Genomic DNA, 6,248 nt, shown 5'->3' with positions numbered 1-6,248 from the left:
GGGAAGTCCAAGTTGGCAACATCATCATCATCAATCGTATTTATTGAGCGCTTACTGTGTGCAGAGCACTGGACTAAGCGCTTGGGAAGTCCAAGTTGGCAACATCTAGAGACGGTCCCTACCCAACAGCGGGCTCACAGTCTAAAAGGGGGAGACGGAGAACAAAACCAAACATACTCACAAAATAAAATAAATAGAATAGATATGTACAAGTAAAATAAATAAAGTAATAGATATGTAGAAACATATATACATATATGCAGGTACATACGTATCAATCAATCATATTTATTGAGTGCTTACTGTGTGCAGAGCACTGGACTAAGCGCTTGGGAAGTACAAGTTGGCAACATCTAGAGACAGTCCCTACCCAACAGTGGGCTCACAGTCTAAAAGGGGGTGACGGAGAACAAAACCAAACATACTAACAAAATAAAATAAATAGAATAGATATGTACAAGTAAAATAAATGAAGTAATAAATATGTACAAACATATATACATATATACAGGTATATACATATCAATCAATCGTATTTACTGAGCGCTTACTGTGTGCAAAGCACTGGACTAAGCGCTTGGGAAGTCCAAGTTGGCAACATCTAGAGACAGTCCCTACCCAACAGTGGGCTCACAGTCTAAAAGGGGGTGACGGAGAACAAAACCAAACATACTAACAAAATAAAATAAATAGAATAGATATGTACAAGTAAAATAAATAAAGTAATAAATATGTACAAACATATATACATATATGCAGGTACATACGTATCAATCAATCGTATTTATTGAGCACTTACTGTGTGCAGAGCACTGTACTAAGCGCTTGGGAAGTCCAAGTTGGCAACATCTAGAGACAGTCCCTACCCAACAGTGGGCTCACAGTCTAAAAGGGGGAGACAGAGAACAAAACCAAACATACTAACAAAATAAAATAAATAGAATAGCCCAAAGCCCCCGCCCATCGAGCCTGACTAGAGTTAGAATAATAGATTCATACATTCAGTCGCACTGTGTGCAGACTGCTGTACTGAGCGCTTGGGAAGGCCAAGTTGGCAACATAGAGAGACGGTCCCTACCCAACAGCGGGAGCCGTGACTGTGACAGTCTAGTCCTTCTAGACTGTGAGCCCACTGTTGGGTAGGGACCGTCTCTATAGGTTGCCAACTTGTACTTCCCAAGCGCTTAGTACAGTGCTCTGCACACAGTAAGCGCTCAGTAAATACGATTGATTGATTGTGTGCAGGGCACTGTTCTAATAATAATAATGATGGCATTCATTCATTCAATCGTATTTATTGAACACTTACTGTGTGCAGGCCACTGGACTGAGAGCTTGGGAAGTCCAAGTTGGCAACATAGAGAGGTGGTCCCTACCCAATAGCGGGAGCCCTGACTGTGTGCAGGGCACTGTCCTAATAACAATAATAATAATGATGGCATTCATTCATTCAATTGTATTTACTGAGCGCTTACTGTGTGCAGACCACTGGACTGAGCGCTTGGGAAGTCCAAGTTGGCAGCATAGAGAGATGGTCCCTACCCAACAGCGAGAGCCCTGACTGTGTGCAGGACAGTGTCCTAATAACAATAATAATAATGATGGCATTCATTCATTCAATCGTATTTATTGAGCGCTTACTGTGTGCAGAGCACTGTACTGAGCATTTGGGAAGTACAAGTTGGCAACACATAGAGACGGTCCCTACCCAACAGCGGGCTCACAGTTGAGAGGGGGAGACAGTAATGATGGGATTTCTTAAACGCTGAGATGGATACCATTCATTCATTCATTCATCCGTATTTATTGAGCGCTTACTGTGTGCAGAGTCATTCATTCAACCGTATTTATTGAGCGCTTACTGTGTGCAGAGCATTGTACTAAGCGTTGGGAAGTCCAAGTTGGCAACATATAGAGACAGTCCCTACCCAACGGCAGGCTCACAGTCGAGAAGGGGGAGACAGTAATGATGGGATTTCTTAAACGACGGGATGGATACCATTCATTCATTCACTCGTATTTATTCATTCATTCATTCAATCGTATTTATTGAGTGCTTACTGTGTGCAAAGCACCGTACTGAGCGCTTGGGAAGTACAAGTTGGCAACATAGAGAGATGGTCCCTACCCAACAGCGGTCTCACAGTCTACGTGGGGGAGACAGACAACAAAACAAAACATATTAACAAAATAAAATAAATAGAATAAATATGTACAAATAAAATAAATAAATAAATAGAGTAATAAATACATACAAACATAAGTACACATATATGGGTGCTGTGGGGAGGGGAAGGAGGTAAGGTGGGGGGAGGGGGAGAAGAAGGAGGGGGCTCAATCTGGGAAGGCCTCCTGGAGGAGGTGAGCTCTCAGTAGGGCTTTGAATCAGCTAACCAGCTAATCAGGTTGTCCCAGTCTTCACCCCCACTTTTTCAGATGAGGGAATAATAATAATAATAATGATGGCATTTATTAAGCACTTGCTATGTGCAAAGCACCGTTCTAAGCACCGGGGAGGTTACAAGGTGATCAGTTTGCCCCATGTGGGGCTCCCAGTCTTCACCCCCACTTTCCAGATGAGTGAATAATAATAATAATGATGATGATGATGGCATTTATTAACCACTTACTATGTGCAAAGCACCATTCTAAGCGTTGGGGAGGTTAACAAGGTGATCAGGTTGTCCCACGGGGGGCTCACAGTCTTCATCCCCAATTTACAGATGAGGTCACTGAAGCCCAGAGAAGTTTAAGTGACCTGCCCAAAGTCACACAGCTGATAAGTGGCGGAGCCGGAATTTGAACCCATGACCTCTGACTCCAAAGCCCGGGCTCTTTCCACCGAGCCATGCTGCTTCAAGGTGATCAGGCTGTCCCAATGGGGGCTCACAGTCTTCATCCCCATTTTACAGATGAGGTCACTGAGGCCCAGAGAAGGTTAAGTGACTTGCCCAAAGTCACACAGCTGATAATTGGCTTCCCCCTTGTGGACTGTGAGCCCGTTGTTGGGTAGGGACCGTCTCTATATGTTGCCAACTTGTACTTCCCAAGCGCTTAGTACAGTGCTCTGCAAACAGTAAGCGCTCAATAAATATGATTGAATGAATGAATGAATGAATTGGCAGAGTCGAGATTTGAACCCATGACCTCTGACTCCAAAGCCCCTGTTCTTTCCACTGAGCCCCAGAGACATTATAATAATAATAATAATGGTATTTATTAAGCACTTACTATGTGCAAAGCACTGTTCTAAGCGCTGGGGAGGTTACAAGGTGATCAGGTTGTCCCACAGGGAGCTCACAGTCTTAATCCTCATTTTACAGATGAGGTAACCGAGGCCTAGAGAAGTTAAGTAACTTGCACAAAGTCACACAGCTGACAATTGGCAGAGCCGGGATTCGAACCCATGACGTTTGACTCCAAAGCCTGTGGTCTTTCCACTAAGCCACGCTGCTTCTCCTGGTAGGAAGTGGCTAGATGATGGAGTGCTTTAAAGGCAGTGGTGAGGAGTTTTTTGATTAATACAGAGGTGGATGGGCAATAACAGGAGTTTTCTGAGGAGGTAGTGACATGTCCTGAACATTTTTGAGGCCCTCTATGTCACGTCTCAGAGACGTGAAGTGACTTGCCCCACGTCACACAGCAGACAAGTGGCCGAGTAGGGATTAGAACCCATGCCCTCTGACTCCCAAGCCCGTGCTCTCGCCACAAAGCCAAGCTGCTTCTCATAATTACGGCATTTGTGAAGCGCTTACTCCGTGCCAAGCACTATTCTAAAAACTGGGGTAGATATAAGGTAATAAGGTTGTCCCACTTGGGGCTCACAGTCTCAATCCCCATTTTTTTTTTTTTTACAGATGAGGTAACTGAGACATGGAGAAGTTAAGTAACTTGCCCAAGGTCACACAGCAGACAAGTGGCAGAGCTGGGATTAGAACCCACAACCTTTGAGTCCTAAGCCGTGCTGTTGGTCACTAGGCCATGAGCGGATATTTGGGGGGCCGTGTTACGGTTCTGACCTCTTGATCCATAGTCCCGCATGCTCGTTGCCAAATCATCAATCGTATTTATTGAGCACTTACTATGTGCAGAGCACTGTACTAAGCGCTTGGGAAGTACAAATTGGCAACATATAGAGACAGTCCCTACCCAACAGTGGGCTCACAGTCTATGCCAAATGCCAAGCCGGCCGCTCACTCTCTTTGGCAGTCAGTCACTCCTCACGATGCCCACTCACAATGCCAGGGTCTGGTGGGGCCGGGCCAGGGGAAGCTTTGGCTTCCTGCCCGCAAAGACCAATTTTTGCCCTTCCTAGAAGCATCAACTTGTACTTCCCAAGCACTTAGTACAGTGCTCTGCACACAGGAAGCGCTTAATAAATACGATTGAATGAATGAATGAATGAATGCACCTAACTCCCAGGGCTGCCGGAGCAGAGAAGCTGCAGAGGAGGAGAGGAGGACTGCTGTTGGACTCCTCTAAAGGCTGTGAAGTCCCCCAAGGGCCACAGCACCCTTTTATCATTTATTTAGGAAGCCTCTGCCCACAATGGAATCCAAGAGCAGGATGAACCTCCTCCTTCTCCTTCCCCCACGCCATGATTCCGGTGCCCAGATGAGCCCTCCCCCCATTTCTTTGGGAAATATTTATGTTGAATGGGTTGTGTTGGCCACCTCAAAGGGTCAGACCCTCTTTGCATTCATATAAGTCAGAGGTCATGGCTTCAAATCCCGGTTCCACCAATTGTCAGCTGTGTGACTTTGGGCGAGTCACTTCGCTTCTCTGGGCCTCAGTTACCTCATCTGTAAAATGGGGATGAAGACTGTGACCCCCCCCATGGGACAACCTGATTACCTTGTAACCTCCCCAGCGCTTAGTACAGTGCTTTGCACATAGTTAGCGCTTAATAAATGCCATCATTATTATATAATGTGTCCTGTGCAAGTTGTATTACCTTCCCTCCCTCAACATTCCCAGACCCCATTAGGGGAGCCATTGATGTCTGCCTCGGGATGATCAATATCTGGTTCCAGCTGAGATCCCTGACATTTTTCAGACTTCCATTCTCTCTCCATCCTTTCCTGGCCTGTATTCTCCCTTTCGCCTTACTTGACTCCTTTCAGTTTTTCAGTCAGGTCTCATCTTTCCCTCTGTTTTCTTCATTTTCTCTCAATCAGTCAATTGATCACTTTTTTTGAGCACCAGCTATGTGCTGCTCACTGTATGGAGTGTTGTCCCCTGCCGTTCTCCTTCTGTTACCATGTTTCTTATTTCTTTGTACCTCTCCTCTCTTCCTCCTGCTCCTCCCTATTCCCATTGCTCTGTTTCCCTCTCCCCCTCCATATCTGTTTCCAGTTCCACTAGAACTGACCCGCACTGTGCTTTGCCTTCGGGCAGCTGTGAATCTTACCTCTTCCTTGCTGCCATCTCCTCGGGGCAAGTATGGTGTAATCTTGAGAGTATGGCTTGGGAAGTCAGAAAACCTGGTTTCTGGTTCCAGCTCAGTCTCTAGACTGCTGTATGACCTTGGACGAGTCACTTGACCTTTCTGGGCCCATCCTCCATTCACCGCTTTGGGTTCAGGACCTCTCTCCTCCCAGAGCTACTGGATGCCTCCACGCCTGACTTCAACCTCTCCCGGATGCCTCCATCTTCCGCTGTCCCCGCCGCGTCCTTAAACTCTGCCCGTGACTTGGGGTTTCTTCCCTTCTCCCTTCAGGATCCCGTCCCTTTTTATGATGGACCTCAGTGGGCAGATGCTCACGGCTATGAGGATGCTTAACGTCCCTGTTGTTTCTGCTCTTTGCCTGCTAAATAGGTGCCCCTTTTAGAGCTGCATATATGTTGCGTGTGTGTCTATCCTGCCTTCCCTTAAGCCAGTCCCTCAAGAGCTGTATCTTGTTCTAACTCTGTGGCACTGCCTCCTCACCTGCCCCCCCAGGATTAGAACAAGGCTTGCTGCTGATTCACCATCTGAATCCCTCCACTCTCCCCTTCCTGTTGTGTTCTTCCCGTTGCTTGTGATGCTCTCCTTATTTCTTTGGTAATTTGGCAACCCCTCTCTTGACATGCCCTCTGAATCCTTAAGCCCCAGCCCCTCGCACCTCCCGATTACCTCTTCCACTGGACTTCCTAGCGAGAGTAAAGACATTGGTCCCAGCCACAGCACTCTCTTGGGAAAACCATTTTAAGGAAATGGAAGCCGATTGTAGCATGTACAAAAGAGGGGATGGGAAGACCTTTTGGTA

This window comes from Tachyglossus aculeatus, chromosome 16, assembly GCF_015852505.1.
Source record: "Tachyglossus aculeatus isolate mTacAcu1 chromosome 16, mTacAcu1.pri, whole genome shotgun sequence".
Classification (NCBI taxonomy): domain Eukaryota; kingdom Metazoa; phylum Chordata; class Mammalia; order Monotremata; family Tachyglossidae; genus Tachyglossus; species Tachyglossus aculeatus.
Note: the sequence above shows the minus strand (reverse complement) of the source record.